This window comes from Carcharodon carcharias, chromosome 9, assembly GCF_017639515.1.
Source record: "Carcharodon carcharias isolate sCarCar2 chromosome 9, sCarCar2.pri, whole genome shotgun sequence".
Classification (NCBI taxonomy): Eukaryota; Metazoa; Chordata; class Chondrichthyes; order Lamniformes; family Lamnidae; genus Carcharodon; species Carcharodon carcharias.
Window position 1 is genome coordinate 166,846,971 of NC_054475.1, and position 22,639 is coordinate 166,869,609.

Below are 22,639 nucleotides of genomic sequence, written 5' to 3' on the forward strand. Positions count from 1 at the left end.
GATTTTCCTCACCTCATGACATTCAATGGCATTACCATCACTGAATCCCCCACTATCAACATCCTGGGGGTTACCATTGACCAGAAACTGAACTGGACTAGCCATATAAATACTGTGGCTATGAGAGCAGGTCGGCGGCTGGGAATCCTGTGGCAAGTAATTCGTCTCTTGACCCCCCCCCAAAGCAGCCCAACATATAAGGGCACAAGTCAGGAGGAGTGCAATGGAATACAGTCAACTTGCCTGGATGAGTGCAGCACCAACAATGCTCAAGAAGCTCAACACTATTCAGGATGCTGGAGGAAGAAGTGGCCTAGTCATATTGTCACTGGACTAGTAATCCGGAGACCCAATAATGCTCTGGGGAAGCACATTTGAATCCCACCATGGCTAATGGTAGAATTTTAATTCCAGGTTTTTACTGAATTCAAAGTCTAATGATGACCATGAAACCATTGTCAATTTTCATAAAAACCCATCTCGTTCACTAATGCCTTTCAGGGAATGAAATCTGTCATCCTCACCTGGTCTGGCCTACATGTGACTCCAGATCCACAGTCATGTGATAGACTCTTAAATGTCCTCTAAAGTGGCCTAGCAAACCATCTGCATCAAACCGGGAATTTGTATCAAGCCATGAAAAAGTCAATAAGGAGCAATGAAACCAGACGGACTACCCGGCATTGACCAAGGCACTGGAAATGACAACGGCTAATCCAGGCCTGTCAACCCTGCAAAGTCCTCCATCCTGACAACTGAGGGCTTGTGCCAAAATTGAGAGAGCTGTCTCACAGACTAATCAAGCAACAACCTGACATAGTCATTTTCATGGAATCATACCTTACAGATCATGTCCCAGACACCACCATCATCATTGCTGGGTATGTCCAGTCCCACCAGCAGGACAGACCCAACAGAGGTGGCAGCACAGTAGAAAACAGTCGGAAGGGAGCCCTGGGAGTCCTCAACATCGACCCCGGACCCCATGAAGCCTCATGGCATCAGGACAACTATGGGCAAGGAAACCTCCTACTGATCACCACGTACCGCGCTCACCCTCAGCTGATGAATCAGTGCTTCCTCCATGTTGAACACCGCTTGGAGGAAGCACTGAGGGTGGTAAGAGTGCAGAATGTACTCTGGGTGAGGGACTTCAATGTCCATCACCAAGAGTAGCTCGGTAGCACCACTACTGACTGAGCTGGCCGAGTCCTAAAGGACATAGCTGCTAGGCTGGGTCTGCAGCAGGTGGTGAGGGAACCAGCAAGAAGGAAAAGCATAGTCGACATCATCCTCATCAACCTGCCTGCTGCAGATGCATCTGACCATGACAGCATCCACTGGTAGGAGTGACCACCACAAAGTCCTTGTGGAGACGAAGTCCCGTCTTCACATTGAGGATAACCTCCGTTGTGTTGTGTGGTTCTACCACTGTGCTAAATGAGATAGATTCTGAACAGATCTAGCAACTCAAGACTGGGTATCCATGAAGTGCTGTGGGCCATCAGCAACAGCAGAATTTTACTCAACCACAATCTATAACCGCTTGGCTTTGCATATCCTCACTCTACCATTACTGCCAACTCTGGTTCAATGATAAATGCAGGAAGGCATGCCAGGAGCAGCACCAGACATACCTAAAAAGGGGGTGTCAACCTGGTTGTAGTCACCTGGTAAAGTGGAGTACCATGTAGCTTTAAGAGAATGCAAATGGCTAACCATGTGACAGTACTGACCAATCAATATACAGCGTGGGTTAGCGGGAAGTCTAGAGCAGGAGGTGGTTGTGGGTTGTGGTTGTGGGAGCACGCAAGGATTTAGTGCCCTGTATTCAGCTGCATTAAACAATCACAGTTTACACTTATTTTGGTCTCTCTCCATTATTGATAGCGAGCGTCAACTAACAAGTGTATATGAAGGCATGCAATTTGAGTTTAAGACATAAAACTGGTGACGAGGATGAAAATAGCAAAAAATAACACCCTGAGTGAGAATCCACAAGATGGGTGAGCAAAACATTGGAACGAGAATCTGTACTATGTTATAAAATAGACGGCAATCGGAGCAGAAAGCAGTGCGGCAGTTTTAAATTTGAAAAAAAAAGATAAGATAAAAAACCTGCACAATCGTGTTCACGGGGATCCCACCCAAACCCAAAAAGAGCCCGAAACGCAGCATAGAAAAGCCGACAGCTGCAGAGATGGAACTGACAAAGAAAAGGGTGACTGCTCTTAAAGCGATAATACATTTAAAGAGGTACATGCAAGAAAAATGCCCATGGACAGAAAATTATAAGAGACTCCAGAGAGAGGACAATTCTCTAGAAGGCAAAACACAAACTGATCGAGGGCAGTCAAGAAAGCCACGGTAAGCCAAGCACCTGATTTCATCATTAACTGGGAAGCCCATCAGAAGCCCATTCCCCTCGCAGCCGTTCACAATGTTGCGGTTCGGATATGATGATCCATTTGACCCCATTTCAGGTGACTGGTCTCAGTATGTCGAACGCCTGGCATTCTTTTTTACCGCTAACAACATGCGGGGGAGGAAAAGAAGAGGGCGATTCTTTTGTCCACATGTGGGAGCAAAATGCACCAACTGATCCACAGCCTCACATCACCTAACAGACCTGGCTCGAAGACTTTCAATAAGTAAATAAAAATTGTACAAAATCACCTGAGACCACAGCCCCCAGTCACCCTGCAGCGCTTCAAGTTCAATTCAAAGAATAGACTACTAGGGGAGACAATAGCTGACTAACTTGCCGTTTAAAGGCGTTAACTGAAATTGCAAATTTGGAATGTTCCTTAGTAATATGTTGAGAGACCAACTGACATGCAGGATTGGAGATGATACTATCCAAAGGTGTTTGCTAGCCGAACTAGACTTCAATAAGAGGCTAGGGATCCTGCAGCAAATAACTCACCTCCTGACTCCCCAAAGCCTGTCTACCATCTATAAAGCACAAGTCAGGAGTGTGATGGAATACTCCTCACTTGCCTGGATGAGTGCAGCTCCCACAACACCCAACACACTCGACACCTTCCAGGACAAAGTAGCCGCTTGATTGGCACCATATCCATAAACATTCACTCCCTCCACCACCAACACACAGTGGCAGCAGTGTGTACCATCTACAAGATGCACTGCAGAAACTCACTAAGGCTCCTTAGGTAGCGCTTTCCAAACCCACGACCACTACCGTCTAGAAGGACAAGGGCAGCAGATAGATGGGAAGATCACCACCTGGGAGTTCCCTTCCATGACACTCTGATCCTGATTTTGAAATATGTCGCCGTTCCTTCACTATCACTGGGACAAAATCCTGGAACTCCATCCCAAACAGCACTGTGGGTGTACCTACACCACATGGACAACAGCCGTTCAGGTAGGCAGCTCATGACCACCTTCTCAAGGGCAACTAGGGATGGGCGTTAAATGCTGGCTTAGCCAATGATGCGCACATCCCGAAAATGAATTTAAAAAACTCACTTGATTGGCACCCAATCTACAAAAATTCACTCCCTCCACCATCGAAGTACAGTGACAGCAGTGTGTACCATTTGCAAGATGCACTGCAGGAACTCACCAAGGTTCCTTCGACTGCACCTTCCAAACCCATGATCGTTACCATCTAGAAGGACAAGAGCAACAGATGCATGAGAACACCAGTGCCTGGAGGTTCCCCTCCAAGCCACTCACCATCCTGACTTGGAAATATATTGCCGTTCCTTCACTGTCACTGGGTCAAAATCCTAGAACTCCCTCCCTAACAGCACTGTGGGTGTACCTACACTGCATGGACTGCAGCGGTTCAAGGAGGCAGCTCACCAGCACCTTCTCAAGGGCAATTAAGGATGGGCAATAAATGCTGTCCTAGCATGTGACCCCGAATCGCATGAATGAATTTTTAAAAATGTCTGAATCCGTTGTAGACTCATTGGTAGAGATTGATTGCTGTAATTACCCAACAATTCCATTTTCATAATGTGCTGTGACTGCCAGAATGTGAGTTGGATAAACTTTAGCCTTTTTACATCTAGAAATCCCTCTGCCCTTTTGTACAAATAGTCAGATAAATCAGAATGCCTCCATTACCATTGTTTTCATTGCTGAAACTGGGAGTCCCTTTAGCACTGAAGAAGAGTCGTACGGACTTGAAATGTTAACTCTGATTTTCTCTCCACAGATACTGTCAGGCCTGCTGAGCTTTTCTAGCAATTTTTGTTTTTGCTTTAGTTTCAGCCCCTTGAACCTGTTCTGTCTTCAGTTAGTCATAGCTGATCTGTGACTGAACTCCATTTATACCTGTCCCACCATTTGCCCAATAGTCCCAGCTAGAGAACTTATTAGCATTTGGCCAGTGAGCTGCAATTGGGAAAAAAGTGTAGTCCAAACACCACCCCAAACCCTCCGACCCCCACCCCACCCCCAACACCCAGAAACCCAGCATTTTAGGACCAGGAATAGGTACCTCTGCAGAGGAGATCGGTCTGATCTCAGTCCTAGAACATCAGCAGCCCAGGATGGCCTTATGGAGGCCGGAGAAACCCACCCATACATAAACCTTAAGGATAAAACCATAAACCGTGAGAAATAGGAGCAGGAATAGGCCATTTGGCCCCTCCAGCCTACTTCCCATTCCATGAGATCTTGGCTGATCAGATCATGACCTCACCTTCACTTTCCTGCCTGTCCCCCAAGACCCTTGATTCGCTTGTCTATCAAAAATCTGTCTAACTTAGCCTTGAACATATTTGAAGACCCAGCCTCCACTGCTCACTGGGGAAGAGAATTCCAAAGATCAGCAACCCTCTGAGAGAAGAAATTCCTCTTCACCTTTATCTTAAATGGGAGTCCCTTAATTTTTAAACCTTGTCCCCTAGTTCTAGATTCCACCATGAGGGGAAATATTCGCTCAGCATATACCCTGTCAAACCCTCTCAGAATCTTTATTTATTTCAATTAGACCATTTCTCATTTTTCTTAACTCCAATGAATTTAGGCCCAACCTGCTTAACCATTCCTCATAAGACAACACCTTCATCCCAGGAATCCATTTAGTGAACCTTCTCCGGACTGCCTCCAATACAATTGTATCCCTCCTTAAGTAAGGAGAACCAAACTGTACACAATACTCTAGCAGCAGTCTCACCAATGCCCTGATACAGCTGTAGCAAGACTTCCCCAGTTTTATACTCCAGCCCCCTTACACTTAAGGCCAACATTCCTTTTGCATTCCTAATTACATGCTGTACCTACATGCTAACTTTTTGTGATTCATGTACAAAGACACCCAGAACTCTCTGTACCTCAGCATTCTGCAGCCCCTCTCCCTCTAAATAATACTCTGCTCATCTATTCTTTCCACCAAAATGGACAGCATCACATTTTCCCACATTTTGCTCTGTCTGCCAAATTTTTGCCCACTCACTTAACCTGTCTATATCACTTTGCAGACTCTTTATGTCCTCCTCACAACTTGCTTTCCTATATATCTTTGTATCATCAGCAAATTTGGCTACAATACACTCTGTCCCCTTCATCTCAGTCATTAATACGGATTGTAAATAGTGGAGGACCCAGCACAGATCCCTGTAGCACTCCACTAGTTACAGTTCACTAGCCTGAAAATGACCACTTATCCTGACTCTCTGCTGCCTGTTTGTTAGCCAATTCTTTATCCATGTTAATATATTACCCCCAACATCATGAGCTCTTGTAATGTGTAGTTAATCTTTTATGTGGCACCAAAACAAATGCCTTTTGGAAATCCAAATACACTACATCTACTGGTTCCCCTTTATCCACCCTTCTTGCTATATCCTCAAAGAACTCTAATAAATCTGTCAAACATGATTTCCTTTCATAAAACCATGTTTACTCTCCTTGATTACAGTATGATTTTCCATATGTCCTGCTATTACTTCCTTAATAACAGATTCTACTGTCACAGATGTTAAGCTAACTGGCCAAGAATCTCCTGCTTTCTGTCTCCCTCTTTCTTGAATCAAAGTGTTTCATTTGCAATTTTTCTAATCCACTGGGAGCTTTCCAGAATCTAGGGGCAGAATTTTCGAGTTGTCGGGCAGGGGTGGTGGGTGGGCCCGGGAGTAGCCAGGAAACAGTCCGCCACCCACGATCGGCCCCCCGAGCGCCATTTCACACTGGCTGGCTAATTAACGGCCGTCCAGTGCGAAACACACACTGAGAAGCTCAGCGCTGCCGGGGTGGGGGTAGGAGCGGGCGAGCACTGGAGTCTGCACCAGCGTGGGAGAGCGCGCGCGCAATGGAAGCTCCCTGAAAGCGGAGAGCTGCCTCAGGGAGCTGCATAATTTTAAAAACAAAAATAAAGAGTTTGATATCCTGAAAAATTGTCCCCACATCGGACTCCCTGACATGAACATATAGAAAATAAAAATTCTGTCAAAATATTATTTTTTTAAATTACTATCGGAAACCTCATCCCGCCCGTGGACGAGGTTTCCCAAAAATGCAATCGGCCGCACGGCCGATTCACCTGCTCACCAATCGTAACATTGGACGGGCAGCAAAAAATCTCTCTTAATTAATAAATTGAATGGTCTTAATAGGCCTCTTAATTGTTGGCAAGAGCTGGCAGTGCACCCACCAACCGAAATATTGTGCGAGTGCGCCCACCTGACATCATCGCACGCTATTTTCCGCCCGATTGGGTCAGGCATTCACCCACCCATGGGGTGTAAAATTCTGCACTAGGGAATTTTGGAAGATCACAACCAATGCATCCAGTATCTCTGCTGCCACTTCTTTTAAGAGCCTAGGATGAAGACCATTCGAGTCCAGGGGACGTGTCAGCCTTTAGTCCAATTCGTTTTCATCATATTTTTTTCTCTCGTGATTGTGATCATTTTAAGTTTTGCCCTCCATTATGCCCCTTGATTTTCTGCTATTATTACTGAGATGCTTTGTGTTTCTCCTATCACGAAGACAGGTAGAAAGCATTTGTTCAAAGCCTCTGCCATTTCCTCGTTTCCCATTATTAATTCCCAGTCTCTATGGGACTGATGCTCACTTTAGCTAATCTCCTTTTCATACACTTGTAGAAGATTTTACAGTCTGATTTTATATTTCTTGCCAGTTTACAGTCATATTCTAATTTCTCCCTCTTTTACTATTTCTTTACTCACCCTTTGCTGGTTTTAAAATTTTCCCAATTTTCTGGCCTACCTCCTATCTTTGCAGCATTGAATGCCTTTCCATTTTATTGATGCTCTTATGATCCCCAGCTGAGGTTACAACTGGACAAACTAGATCCCAGAGTGGAACCCAGCTTGATAGATCATAACTTTTATTTTTGTTTGTTTAGATACATGGAGAGGGGCTCCAGAGTCACTGGAGTCAGCTGATGATCTTTTAACAAAATAATAAAACATTTCTTAAAAAGAAAAGGTGAACCATATTACAATAATCCTTCACCCATAACTATACCTTTACAGATATATGCAGATTTGTAAGGATAACACAAGTTACAAAAGCTATCTTAAACTCTAATGTTCACAGTAAGTGCATAGTCCATGTAAGCCAATAGGCACCCTGTGGTCAGACACACCACACTCTGAAACCAAGTGATAGATGCTATGGATCTCTCTTCACCTCTCTCCAGATGCTTGTCTCACCATGAGCTAACTGGTCTTACTGAACTCCGTCTTTTACACGAGGGTTTCCAATCTCCACTCTCCAAGTACTCGCCTTCTCTTCCACAAGGGTTCACTTCCAGGGTTTCGAACTCTCCTTCCAATGTCCCTCTCCCCTGGGTTATCGCATGCCTTCAAGCTATCTTCCATACACTCTCTCTCACTGACTCAGCCATCAATAGTACACCACTGCTTCACAAGCCCATAGCAAAGAGTTACAGACCTTCAGCTGTCTCTTTGCCAGCTTTTCTCAGATGAAATCTGCTTTTTGCAGTTTTTGGCTCTTTAAATCTGAAGCTTGGAGCCTTTCTCTCTGCCCCTCACTCTTAACTTTACTTAACAGAGCCTTTTCCATGTTCCTGACCTTCCTTTGACTAGACGGTCTGCTTGGGATTTTCTCCAGTTCCACACCCCTGGATTCTTGCAGACTTTTCTTTTTTAGCTTGGAACTGGCTATTTGAGCCCTTTTGCTCCAGTCTCTCTCTAGCAGCTACTTTCAAACAACTTTAGCTTGGAACTGGCTATCTGAGCCTTTTAAGCTGCTTCTGCCTGGCAGCTGCCTTTGGAACTGAACTCAAAAACTGCTGTTTCTAGTTTCTTCTGTGTTTGTCTGTGGTAGGGACCTACCTCTCTAGACCCTTGTTGTTAGGCAACAGCCCAATTTCTTTTTACTCTTGTGTTTGCTTAACTTCTCTCACAGTCGTAACACTCATTAGAAACTCAGGCACCTTTTAAAGTGAAACTAAAACTCAACTTGACCTTTTCTTAACACAAATGAAATACAAACCAAAATTAAACTTTAAAGCTAAAGCTCATTCATAACACCTACAAAAATACAAATATAACTTAATAAAACTATCTCTATTTCCTAAAAATACCATTCGTAACTCCCTTAATTAGGCACAGATGGTGCATCTTCTCGTCGAGTCTTTCTCGATGAAATATATCTTTGTTGAGAGTTATGAAATATCTCCTTAAATGTCTGCCACTGCTTCTCTGTACTTTGACTTTTTTAACCTATTTTCCCAGTCCACTGTAGCCAACTCTATCTTCAAACCTTTCTAATTACCTTTATTTAAGTTTAAGACATTAGCTTCAGACCCAGGTTTCTCACCCTCAAGCCGAATGTGAAAATTTATTATGCTATGGCACTCTTGCCCTAGATGATCCTTTACTATGAGATCATGAATGAATCCTGTCTTATACAAATTACCATGTCCAAAGTAACCTGTTCCCTGGTTGTTATCAGAACATATAGTTTTAAGAAACTGTCCTGAATTCACTCAATGAACTCATCCTCAAGGCAAACATTTGCCAATTTGATCCATTCAATCTATATAAAAATTAAAGTTACCCATGATTATTGCAATACCTTTCTTACAAGCACCCATTATTTCTTACTCATTTGAACTGGCTCCCTAGTCAGCAGGCCCTTACTCAGACCCCTGGAATTTGAGTCAAGCCCTGCTGACTAGGGACCCAGTTCAAACGAGTCATCAATGACCTGACTGTATAGCCACCTCTAGCAGAGAACTTGTTTCTCACAGACTAAGATTAAAAGAAACTATAACTTAACTTTTTTTTAATACAGTCATGGGATGTGGGCTTCACTGGCTAGGCCAGCATTTATTGCCCATCCCTAGTTGCCCTTGAGAAGGAGGTGCTGAGCTGCCTTCTTGAACCGCTGTAGTCAATGTGGTGTAGGTACACCCACAGAGCTGTTAGGGGGGAGTTCCAGGATTTTGACCCAGCAACAGTGAAGGAACGGCAATATATTTCCAAGTCAGGATAGTGACCAGCTTGGATGGGAACTTCCAGGCGGTGGTGTACCCACGTGTCTGCTACCCTCGTCCTTCTAGATGGTAGCAGTCATGGGTTTGGAAGGTGGTGTCTAAGGGGTCTTGGTGAGTTCCTGCAGTGGATCTTGTAGATGGTACACACTGCTGCTACTGTGTGTCAGTGTTGGAGGGAGTGAAGGTTTGAGCATGTGGTGGCAATCAAGTGGACTGCTTTGTCCTGGAAGGTTTCAAGCTTCTTGAGTGTTGTTGGAGCTGCACTCATCCAGGCAAGTGGGGAGTATTCCATCACACTCCTGACTTGTGCCTTGAAGATGGTGGACAGATTTTGGGGAGTCAGCAGGTGAGTTACATGTTGTAGGGTTCCTAGCCTTTGCCCTACTCTTGTAGCCAGAGTATTTATATGACCAGTCCAGTTCAGTTTCTGGTCAATGATTACAATCAGGATGTTGATAGAGGGGTTTCAGCAATGGCAATGCAGTGGAATGTCAAGGGGCGATGGTTAGGTTCTCTCTTGTTTATGATGGTCATTGCCTGGGACTTGTGTGGTGTGAATGTTACTTGCCACTTGTCAGCCCAAGCTTGGATATTGTCCAGATTTTGCTGCATTTGGACATGGACCGCTTCGGTATCTGAGGAGTTGTGAATGGTGTTGAACATTGTGCAATCATCAGCAAATATCCCCACTTCTGACCTTATGTCGGAAGGAAGGCCATTGATGAAGCAGCTGAAGATGGTTAGGTCCTAGTAAACCACCCTGAGGAGCTCCTGCAGTGAAGTCCTGGAACTGAGATGATTGACCTCCAGCACCCACCTTCCTTTGTGGTGGGGATGACTCCAACCAGTGGAGAGTTTTCCCCCTGATTCCCATTGACCCCAGTTTTGCTAGGGCTCCTTGATGTCACACTCAGTCAAATGCTGCCTTGATGTCAAGGGCAGTCACTCTCACCTCACCTCTGGAGTTCAGCTCTCTTGAAATGAGGTCGGAAGCTGAATGACACTGGTGGAACCCAAACTGAGCATCAGTGAGCTGGTTATTGCTAAGCAAGAGCTGCTTCATAGCTGTGTTGATGACATCTTCCATCATTTTATTGAAAGTAAAACTTGACAAGATTTTAGAAAGAGATCATTTCCTTCACGCACCAAATTCCCTGCATTCAGTAAGAACTCTGTCTAGCAGTACTCCGTCGAGCTGGACTTTTGTGCTATTTACTTGGTGCAGTAGCAAAATCTCCTGAGAAGTGCACAATGAGATGTACTGCCAGGGTCATCATCGAATGAGCCACCAGATGATAGCAGGTACCATGCCCACACTCTCTGTACATTGTTTGCAATGTGAGTTCTGTATTTATTGTGGATAATGTCTGCAGTCATGCACTTGTGACAAAACAGCCAATTGCCTCATTTTAACATCTCATCCAAAAGGTGACATCTCTGACAGTGCAGCACTCCCTCTCTGCTGCAATGAATGTGTCAGCCTTGGGTTTGTGCTTCAGCCTCAGAAGTGCAACTCGAGCCCAAACCTCCTGACTCAGAGGTGAGGGCAGCATCTGCTGACTCATGGCTGATGTTGTAACCTTGTTACAAGAGACTGATTGATGATGGTCACACCCTGCCTCAGCTTTACTCTTCTGTTTTTAAAACTCTGAAAAATTAGAATTTATCTTTTACCTTAACTTTACCAATTATTCTGAGTATTGTAATCATCTTTGTGCGTTAATTAGTTATCACTTTCAATGTAAGTTTTGTTCTGGACCCATTAAAGTCTAAAGGAAGGAATCTACTGATACCAGATGACACCAGAACTGAGAGGATATAACTATTGGGAGAGAGTGGAGAGGTTGGAGTCCTTTTGTCGAGAAAAGAGACTGAGGGAGTGACCTGATATACGTGTTTAGAATTATGAAAGGACTTTATAGAGTAGAGATGTAAAGAATATGTTCCTATTTGCTGGAGAAAAAACTGGGGATTCTAAATATAATATGGTCACTAATAAATCTGAAAAGGAATCAAGGGAAACTTCCTTATCCAGAGAATGATGAGAATATGGAACTCGCAACCACTTGGTGCAGGTGAGGCAAATCGCTATATGCATTTAAGGAGAAGCTAGACAAGTGCATGAGGAAGAAAGGAATAGGAGGACATGTTGATAGGATGAAATGCAGAAGGGTGGCAGGAGGCTCTTTATAATGCATAAGCGCCAAGGCAGATCATTGGGTAACCTGGCCTGTGTCTGTGCCTGTAAATTCTTCATACTCAAATTTTTAAACATGCAACCTAACTGGAATGAATGAAGTGAAAAGATAAACAGAGCATAAACTGGATATTGCCACTTAATATTCCTTGCTGGATTTTGAGAGCTACTTAACAGTGGCAGCCTATAAGGCCCCTGGTGTCACTCCATCCAGAATCCTGCTTTCTGCTGTGGAATTGCTCTCAGTGCAAGGTAAAGCCCTTTGATGTGCTTTTGTGATTCTCTAGCCCTTAGGCATAAAGAATGAGCATTTCAGTTCAGGTCTTTAGAAGTCCAACCTCATCATGGTTAAAAAAATTGAACCCTCCTCCACTCCTTCCACCAACAGGCCCAGCTCCTCCCTAATTTGACACCTCTTTCATGCATTGCTTGCCAAGTATAATGATGCTCTGATTTGGTGCTGTGCACTTTTCTGACCTTCCGCCCACTAGAATTTGAAACTGCCTTAATCTTACCAGAATTCTTTTCTCAACCCCACAATCCCTGCCAATAACTGGTGCGGAAGCACAACGTCAGCTGCCCTCCGTGAGAAAATAATCCAGATCAAGTATTCTGCACAAAGAATGATGTAACTGCAATTCTAAGCTGTGGCTGTGAATGAATTTATTCTGAATGAACAGATGGGACCTTCCTAAACAAAAACTCTGTCAAGGCACCGTCTACTAATTAGAATATGACACTGAAGAAGCTTGATACCATCCAGGGCATGAATTAACGGCGCAAATAGATATTAACGGTTATTAAATAGTTGCAATTACGAAGACATGGCTGCAGGGTGACCAAGAATGGGAACTGAACATCCAGGGGTATTCAATATTTAAGCAGGGCAGACAAATAGGGAAAGGAGGTGGGGTAGCACTGTTAGTAAAGGAGGAAATCAATGCAATAGTGAGGAAGGATATTGGCTCGGAAAATCATGATGTGGAATCAGTTTGGGTGGAGATAAGGAACACAAAGGAGCAGAAAATGTTGGTGGGGGTGGTCCAAAGACCCGCAAACAGTAATGGATTTGTAAGGGAAGGCATTAGGCAGGAAATTGGAGATGCATGCAATAAGGTACAACAGTAATCATGGGTTACTTTAATCTGCATAGAGATTGGACAAACCAAACCAGCCGTAATACAATGGAGGAGGATTTCCTGGAGTGTGTATGTGATGGTTTTTTTTAGACCAATACATTGAAGAACCAACTAGAGAGCAGGCTATCTTAGGCTGGGTATTGTGCAATGAGAAAGGATTAATTAACAATTTTGTTGTATGATGACCCTTGGGGAAGAGCAACCATAAAATGATAGAATTGTTCATTAGAACAAAGAACAAGTACAGCACAGGAACAGGCTCTTTAGCCCTCCAAGCCTGCGCCGATTATATTGCCCATCAACTAAAACATTTTGCACTTCCAGGGTTCGTGTCCCTCTATTCCCATCCTGTTCATGTATTTGTCAAGCTGCCTCTTAAACACCACTATCGTACCTGCTTCCACCACCTCCTCTGGTAACGGATTCCATACACTCACTACCCTCTGCGTAAAAAACTTGCCCCGCACATCTCCTCTATAGTTTTCTCCTCTCACCTTAAATCTATGTCCCCTAGTAATTGACTCTTCCACCCTGAGAAAAAGCTTCTGACTATCTATTCTGTCCATGCCACTCATAATTTTGTAAACTTCTATCAAGTCGCCCTTCAATCTCCGTCGCTCTAGTGAGAACAATCTGAATTTCTCCAACCTCTCCTCATAGCTAATAACCTCCAGACCAGGCAGCATCCTGAAAAACCTCCTCTGTGCCCTCTCCAACACCTCCATATCCTTCTGGTAATGTGGCAACCAGACTTGCACGCAATATTCCAAGTGTCGTCTAACCAAGGTTCTATACAGCTACAGCATGACTTCCCAGCGTTTATACTCAATACCCCTGCCAATGAAGGCAAGCATGCCATATGCCTTCCTGACTACCTTATCCACCTGCGTTGCCATTAGGTTGGAGAGTGAAGGTGTTGAATCCGAAACGAGGGTCCTAAATCTAAATAAAGGGAACTACGAGGTTATGAGGCACGAGTTGGCAATGTTGGATTGGGAAACCTTACTAAGAGGGTTGACAATGGATAGGCAATGGCTAATATTTAAGGAATGAATGCATGAATTACAACAATTATTCATTCCTGTCTGGCGCAAAAATAAAACAGGAAAGGTGGCTCAACCATGGCTTAAGAAAGAAATTAGGGATAGTATTAGATCGAAAGACATAAAATTGCCAGAAAAAGCAGCAAGCCTGAGAATTGGCAGCAGTTTAGAATTCAGCAAGAGTAGACAAAAAGATTGATCAAGAAGTAGAAAATGGAGTATGACAGTAAACTTGCAGGGAACATAAAAACTGCCTGTAAAAGCTTCTATAAATATGTGAAGAGAAAAAGGTTAGCAAAGACGAACATAGGTTCCTTACAGTCTGAAACGGAGGAAATTATAATGGGGAACAAAGGAATGGCAGAAGAATTGAACCCATATTTTGGTTCTGTTTTCACAAAAGAGGACACAAGTAATTTCCCAGAAATGTTAGGGAACCAAGAGATTAGTGAGAGGGAGAAATTGAAGAAAATCAGTATTAGTAAAAAAATGGTGCTAGAGAAATTAATGGGGTTAAAGGCTGAAAAATCCTCAGGGCCTGATAATCTACATCCCAGAGCACTAAAGGAAGTGGCCCTGGAGATATTGGATTCATTGGTGGTCATCTTCCAAAATTCTATAGACTCTGGAGCAGTTCCTACAGGTTAGAGGGTGAAAAATGTAACCCCACTATTCAAAAAAACGAAAGAGAGAAAAAACAGAGAATTACAGGCCAGTTAGTCTAACATCACTGGTGGAGAAAATGCTGGAATCTATTATAAAAGACACGGACCAGAGTTTTTCCATCGGCGAGTTGGGGGCCGATGTGAAAATGACGTTGGATGATATTGGGGGGAGCCCCCAACGTCATCCCGCCCCATTCAAATATTCAGGAAGGCAGAAGGGGACAGCGAGATCATTGAGGCCATTGACAGGATAATTAAGCCAATGAAATGCCCTGTCTGTCCAACCTTAAGGCTGGCGGACAGGCCAGGAGCCCCAGTCAGGCTTCTGATAATACATGAAACCTCATCCACTGGCGGGATAAGGTTTCATTTCTGTTTTAAAAAGCTTTAATAAACTTTATGTGATATTTATCAACATGTCTCATCCCGTGTGTTACATGAGGGAGACGTTAATAATTTTTTTATTTTTCTACTTTTTAAGTTTATAAAACTTTCAGCGCTCTCCCTGAGGCAGCACTTAGTCTCAGGGGAATGTGCGCACTCTGACAGTTGGGGAATCCCTCCCCTCTGGCACAGGAGGCGCATAGCACTTCCCATCGCGTGGCCCACCCACTCAAAATGGCACTGGGGCCCGTTTCGGCAGCAAGGGTCAGCTGTCTGCCCACCGCAAAGCCAGTGGGAACCGCCCGCCCATCAAGGGCAAAATTCTGCCCAAGGTAACTGAACACTTGGAAAACTGTAACGGGATTAGACAAAGTCAGCTTGGGTTTATGAAAGGGAAATCATGCTTAACTAATCTACTGGAGTTTTATGAGGATGTAACTCGTAGAATACATAAGGGAGAACCAGTGGATGTGGTGCATTTGGATTTCAAGAAGGCTTTTGATAAGGTCCCACATAAGAAGCTAGTGGGCAAAATTAAAGCACATGGGATTGGAGGTAATATACTGGCACGGATTGAGAATTGGTTGACAGACCCGAGACAGAGGCCAGAATCTTCTGTACAACATGTAGGGTGGGCTCCACATGCTGACATGTAAAATGACGCACAGTGATGTCGGGCGTGTGTCCCGGTGTCACCACCCATCATTCCGATCTTCAGTTTGGCGGACGCACACCGGAGTCGGCTGCGCGCCCACCGAACTTTCAAAGGCCTATTAAGGCCATTAATCACCTAATTAAAATACTTGTCAGGGCTGTCCGTCCAACCTTAAGGAGTGTACCACAGGGATCAGTGCTTGGGCCCCAGCTATTCAAGATATATATAAATGACTTGGATGAAGGAACCAAATGCAATATTTCCAAGTATGCCGTTGGCACAAAACTGGGCAGGATTGTGAGTTCTGAGGAGGAAGCAAGGAGTCTTCATGGCGATTTAGACAATTTAGACAAATTGCGTGTGTGTGTGTGTGTGTGTGTGTGTGTGTGTGTGGCAAAGACATGGCAGATGTAGTATAACGTGGATAAATATGAAGTTATACGCATCAGTGTGAAAAACAGAAAGGCAGAGTATTATTTAAATGGTGATATATTTGGAAATGTGGATGTACAGAGGGATCTGGGTGTCCTTGTACACCAGTCAATGAAAGTAAATAGGCAGGTGCAGCAAGCAATAAGGAAGGCAAATGGTATGTTGGCCTTCAACGCAAGAGGCTTTGAGTTTAGAAGAAAGGATGTCTCACTGCAGAGATACAGTGCCTTGGTGAGACCACACCTAGGGCAGAATTTTGCCCCCCGTTGGAGGGGAAGTTGATGGGTGGGTGTATGAGGATGCACTTCCAGTCGGTGCCCCCAATGCACGGTGCCATTTTATGTGAGCGGGCCAATTAAGGCCCGCCCAGCGTGACATCCGCAGGGAAGCGCCATCCACTCCCTGTGCGGGTGGTGGGGGGGGAATCCCTAAAATCGAGAGTGCGCTCTTTCACACATGCACTCAGAAGGACAAGGACAGCTGGCACACTACAACATTACAGCAGTGACAACACTTCAAAAGTTCAACACTTCATTGGCTTTAAAGTGCTTTGGGACATCTGGTAGCTGTGAAAGGTGCTATATGAATGCAGGTCCTTCTTTATGGGAACACCATCACTTCCAAGTTCCCTTCCAAGATACAAGCCATCCTGAAATAGATACCCCTCTTCATTCTTTCATTGTCACTGGGTTAAACTCTCTATCTAAAGCGCTGTGAGAGCACCTTCACCACATGGACTGCAATGGTTCAAGAGGAAGGTTCACCACCACCTTCTCAATGAGAATCAATATGAGCCTTGCCAGTGATTTATTTATTTTTTTCATGGGACATGGGTGTCGCTGGCTAGGCCAGCATTTATATTGTCCATCCCTAATTGCCCTTAAGAAGGTGATCTTCCATAAGTTGGTTGTCATGTATCCTGACATTACAACACTTTAAAAAAGTACTTCACTAGTGGTAAAGCTCTTTGGGAAGTCCTGACATCATGGAAGTTGCATTAGAAATGTAAATTCTTTCTATACCTGCTATGTGTTCTTGTTGCCTTTGGATCCCTGTTGTTGGTAATAATCACACTTCAAGCTTTGAAAGATGAGGGCCCTTTATGTTTAATATTTGCCATGCTGCCTCGTACAAGAGGACTGGTTTGAACTGGTTCCATTACACATCACATGACTTTCTAGTCCTGTCACGAAATGTGGCCTCATGGAACCCTTACACATAACACATTAATTCCTAGCTCTTCACAGGTATTTATAGATAATACAGCAATATGTAACATCCCTCTTTCTTTAAGACAAACTGCCCCTATCAATGAAGCTATTCCAGTCATTAACTTTTCTAAACTAAAGATTATCAACGGACTTTTGAAATAAACTGAAACCCTTCTTAGAGTCTCTTATAGCATGTATTCTTCTCTAAAACTATCACTTAGGTGGTCAGATGTTGTGCCACCATCTTGTAGATTTGGTAATTGTTGCTCTTGGTGATGAATTGGCAAGCTGCACAGGCGATGCTGTGTGTGTTGTCCCTGGTGTTACAGGAGTCATGCTTGCTGTTGCAAATGTTGTTTCATTTTCTGGTGCTGTTGTTAATGTTGTCTCCCTGGATATTGATGTTTTCGGTGTTGCTGATGGTCTTTTCTGTTTTTCCAGCTCCTGTGTAACTCTTTCAAGTACAAACACGTTTCCATCTGTATTCAGATGAGGTTACATAGTTTCATAGTTTGCCATTGTGAGATTTGAACTCTTGATCTTGGGGTTACAAGCCCAGTATCATAACCACTTGGCTATTTAGGCCAATACAGACTCTGTTTCTTCTCATTTGTTTTACCAGTTTCGGTCTCAATTATGTATGACCTTGGTGTCTAGGCTTCAACAACAACATTTGCTGGGCCTCAGGTTTTCATGATTGGATCCTGTATGTGTACACTTCATCCTTTCAACAGCTCAGGTAAGGATTTAGCATAAACAGAATTACCTGGAAAAACTCAGCAGGTCTGGCAGCATCGGCGGAGAAGAAAAGAGTTGACGTTTCGAGTCCTCATGACCCTTCGACAGAACTAGTTCTGTCGAAGGGTCATGAGGACTCGAAACGTCAACTCTTTTCTTCTCCGCCGATGCTGCCAGACCTGCTGAGTTTTTCCAGGTAATTCTGTTTTTGTTTTGGATTTCCAGCATCCGCAGTTTTTTTGTTTTTATCTAAGGATTTAGCATGTTTGTTGAAGTGCTGACCACCTCTTTCCTGTATTTCAGTGAGCTGTTGTCTCAGTTCCTCCTGGTCACTTGGAGGATGTATTTTGCTTGGCAGAGTAGCTTTATGTTTTCTTTCATTCAGTAAGGGCTGCAGGTGATTTCATGTCAGCCTTGAGAGGTGTGGATCAGAGCAACAATAAAGCAAGGTTTGGGTTTTCTTTTGACTCTTGGCATTTTGCAAGGGTGTCATAAAGGTATAATAATTGTCAAAATATTTTTCTGGCTTATTGTAAAGTGGGTTTATGGGGCTAAGTAGTTGGGTCTGTCCGTGTGTGTGACTGCCAGTTGAAGTTATCAAAAGAAGCAAGGTGTGGAAGTGTCTTTAATATGCTAATGAGTAAACATTGTTGGGATCTTAGCATGTATTGCGTAAAAGGGAATTTGCATTTTACGATAGATGAAGGGGGATTTGGTTTTCAAATGGGCTTCCATCCAAAGGGTAAGCAAGAACTTTTTGAGGTTTGCTCACCGGGTGTGTGCACCACTTTGAAGAACTGTCATTCTGTCACTTTCACAATGCATTTGTCTTTGTTGAACTTGATCCCAACTTTCCTGGTTCTCTCCATGGCTTCATGTCTATGGTAGTCATGATCTTTTCCATCTATGCCAGGCTTGTCCAGCCTTTTTGCGTGGTGGGCCACATCTCAATTTTTTTTTCTCACTCGAGGGGCCGATGGTCAAATGTTGGTAAGATAAATTTTCACACGTTAAACGTGAATTTCAAAAATATCAATGTCAGAGCAATAAATTGCAAAAAAGAGTAATTAATAAAAAAAACCCATTAAAATGTGCCAAGCAGCAGAGTTCGCCAATGAAACCTTTTATTTTGGCTTTTTGCTGAAGGAGCGGAGCTAGAGAGGGACAGAATAGGCCCCAGGGTCACCAGGGAAGAGGTGGGGACCAGGCTTTAGCTAAGGAGTTGTGTTTAATGAACACTGACCATGAATTCGCCTCTGGCGGCACACACTCCGAGTTGGCCCCTGCAGAATTCATCAGAAAGCAGGGGCCTGAAGTAAGTTGTCTTTCAGCCTGGGTTTTCCTCCCCTCCCAGCCTGATTTGTGGAGAGGCAGGATGAGGAAGGGATGGTGTGTGTTTGTGCTCACTCCAAGACTTGGGGTTCTCGCTCTCACACAAAATCACCCAGAGCCACCCGCTCACATAGACAGACACACACCCTCACTCCCCAGAAAGTTTGGACACTACTTCAGGAGGAATTGATCAAGAGGTAGCAACCAGACTCTCTTCTCATTTGACAGGCCTACCCAACCTCCAGTCACTCCTGGAGCTACCCGATCTCCAGCCTCCCCCAGAGCTACCCGATTTCCAGCTTTTCCCAGAGCTACCCGATGTCCAGCCTCCCCCGGAGCTACCTGATCTCCAGCCTCTCCCGGAGCTACCCGATTTCCAGCTTTTCCCAGAGCTACCTGATCTCCAGCCTCTCCAAGAGCTAGCCGATGTGCAGATGCTCCCAGAGCTACGTGACTTACACTCGCTCCATGTACCTTCCCAAACTCCTCCCGATTGCCGGACACTTGTTGCTTCCTGCTTGCCACCCTACTTACTGCTCCTCTCTCAAGCCCTAGCTTGCTTCCCTTGCACTCCGCACTCCCTCATGGCCACCCCCCCCCCCCGCCACCCCCCCCAGCTCACTTGGCCTCGTGGTCTTTCAGCTGGTGTCTGGGCTGGAGGTTAAAAGACAGCATGCACTCTGAAAACAAAGGAGTAGCCTCTCACCTTCACACTACTCGTTGCTTATCCAATCAGAGACTGATTTCTTTTCCAAGTCCCTGCTCATAGGCTCGCTGTCCGCAAACACAGGAGAGATTCGGTCTCTGATTGGAGGAACAGATCCTCACAGATCTTTCACCGTAATTTGAACAGTGAGTCTGGGGGCCCGATACTGAGGCTTTGGGGGGCTGGGTTGTGGCCCATGGGCCAGGTCTGGATAAGAATGATCTACACCAAATATCTAGGTATCATCTGCTCTGCTGACTGCTCCTTTGTACATCCACGGTATCCGCTCGACCATAAGGATAGCACGCGATGGCATCAGGCGAGCATCCTGCATCATCCCCCGCTTGCGCCATATTTCAGTCAAAAGCCGGAAGCGCGCCCACCGACAAGCAAGGGGGCAATTAAGCCCATTAAAATTCCAATTGCCCCCGATTTTTCGTGATCCGACCAACCTTACAGTTGGCAGATGGGCAAATCTGCCAGCCGGAATTTTCATTTTTGATAAGACCTCATCCAAGGACCAGATGAGGTTTCCGTTATTAAATTTAAAAAAAAATAAAAATGTACAGGCAGAATTTTCATCATGTATCTGTTCAGGTGACTGATTGCGACGCTCGGGTAGGTTTTTCCTGGATTTAAAAAATCTTTATTTATTGCTTATAAATTCTTCAGCTCCCTGAGGCAGCTGTCTGCCTTCAGGGGACTTTCATTCCGCGCTCCCCCCCCCCACACCGGCTCTACATCAGTGCCCGTCCTCTTCCATCCACCACCACCACCCACCACCACCACCCCCCCCCCCACCCCCTGCCCTGGCAGCGCTGGGCATTTCAGCGTGCATTTCACGCTGCTTGACCAGCCAGTGTGAAATCGGGGTGGGGGAGGGGGGGGAGTGCCGATGGTGGGCGGGGGTCCGTCCCCCAGCTGCTCCCGGCTGCCGACCTAACACTTCTGCCCCAGGGGTGTGTTGAATATTGTCAACAGCAAAGGTTCTGCATCTAGTTTCACTTCCCAGGGGCCATTTCTTGCAGCGAGTCTGCTGAAACCCCTTTTCGCCCCTGTCAGTGCTGGCATGATCTCTTCCATGTTGGAATGGAGGGGGTAGTGATCCCTCTTCATGGCTTCTCAGACATCATGAAGGTTTTTGTACAGGTTGACCCTTCTCTAACTGTGCCTTTGTGAGGTCGGTGCGAGGGAGGAATGTTGGCAGAAAAGGGAGGACTGTGAACTTTGGAAAAATAAATTCCTGTGTGAGCCTCATGTGTGGTAATGAGAGCGGGAAATTGAGAATTTCTTTAACGGAGCGAGTTGCAATGATCTGGAACACGCTTTCTCAAAGGCTGCTGGAACCAGATTCAATAATAACTTTGAAAAGGGAATTGGACGGGGAAAGATTTGCAGGGCTAGGGAGAAAGTGCAGTGTTGTGGGATAAATTAAATCGTTCTTTCAAAGAGCTGGCACAGGCATGATGGGCCAAATGGCTTCCTTCTGTGCTGTATGATTCTATAACACTATGATCTGTTCTTGCTGTACATCCAGAATATAAACAGGGAAAATTTGACAGTGAGGGAGCTGGGTTATATTACAGGACAGAAGCAATTATGTTGTGGAAATCGAGTATAAACTTTCTGGCTCTGTTGCAGCAAGTAAGAAATAGACCTGACAGCAAAACCAAGCCACAGGGTTTTTAAAACCACCAAGAGTTTTGACAGTAACTAGGGAAGGACTGTTTCTTCTGGACTCAGTGAGAAAGTGCATGTCAATTTACGATGTCACTCAGAGAATCAGGAGGGAGAAATGCCTTCGCACAATTAGCTGTTGGAGCCTGGAATGGTTTACTCTAGAGAATGGCTGAGGCAGAGACTAATGTGGATAAATCAATGGAAGATACGTGGCCAAGTGTGCGAGGCAGCCTGATTTTGCGTTGGATTGCTCCAGCAAAGAGTTCGCACAGTCACGATGGGCTGAATGGTCTCTCTCTGATCTGTGAATGTCCACAGTTTCCAGCATTTGCCTCTGTGGTTTGTCGCCCTTCATCAGCCTTTTGTATGTAAAATAAAGAAAGAACTTGTATTTAAATAACGTCTTTCACAATCTCAGGACATCCCAAAGTGTTTTACAGCCAATGAAGTACTTTTGAAGTGCAGTTACCCAGCAGTGTATGGATGGTACTGCCAATGGAGCTTGAGCACTGTCTACAGTGGAAGTATTCTGGATTATAACTGCCTTAAAGGGGTTTCTGTGTAGTGCTTATTTAACACAAACAGAACCTTTTCAAAGAGCTGTCTTTTTGGCTCCTGCAATCTTCTCCCAGCAAGCTTCAGCTTGTGGCAGGCTTCAAGTGCTATCGGCCTGATTTTACTTTTTCTGGCCACAGATTTAGAAGCAATATTAGATTCCTCACACAGTGCTTACCTATCATGAGTTCCCTTACATAGTTGTGGGTATATGAACAGCATGCCATCTGCAGCAGTTCAAGAAGGAGGTCCATCACCACCACCACCTTCTCAGGGCAACTAGGGATGGGCATTAAATGTCAGTCTTGCCAGCGCCACTCATATTCTGAGAACAATTTTTAATGCAGCAACAGCTTTCATTTATATAGCACCTTGCATGTAGGAAAAGTGTCCCAATTTTCTCTTTTCTTCCTTCTTCTCATTTTGGAAATGG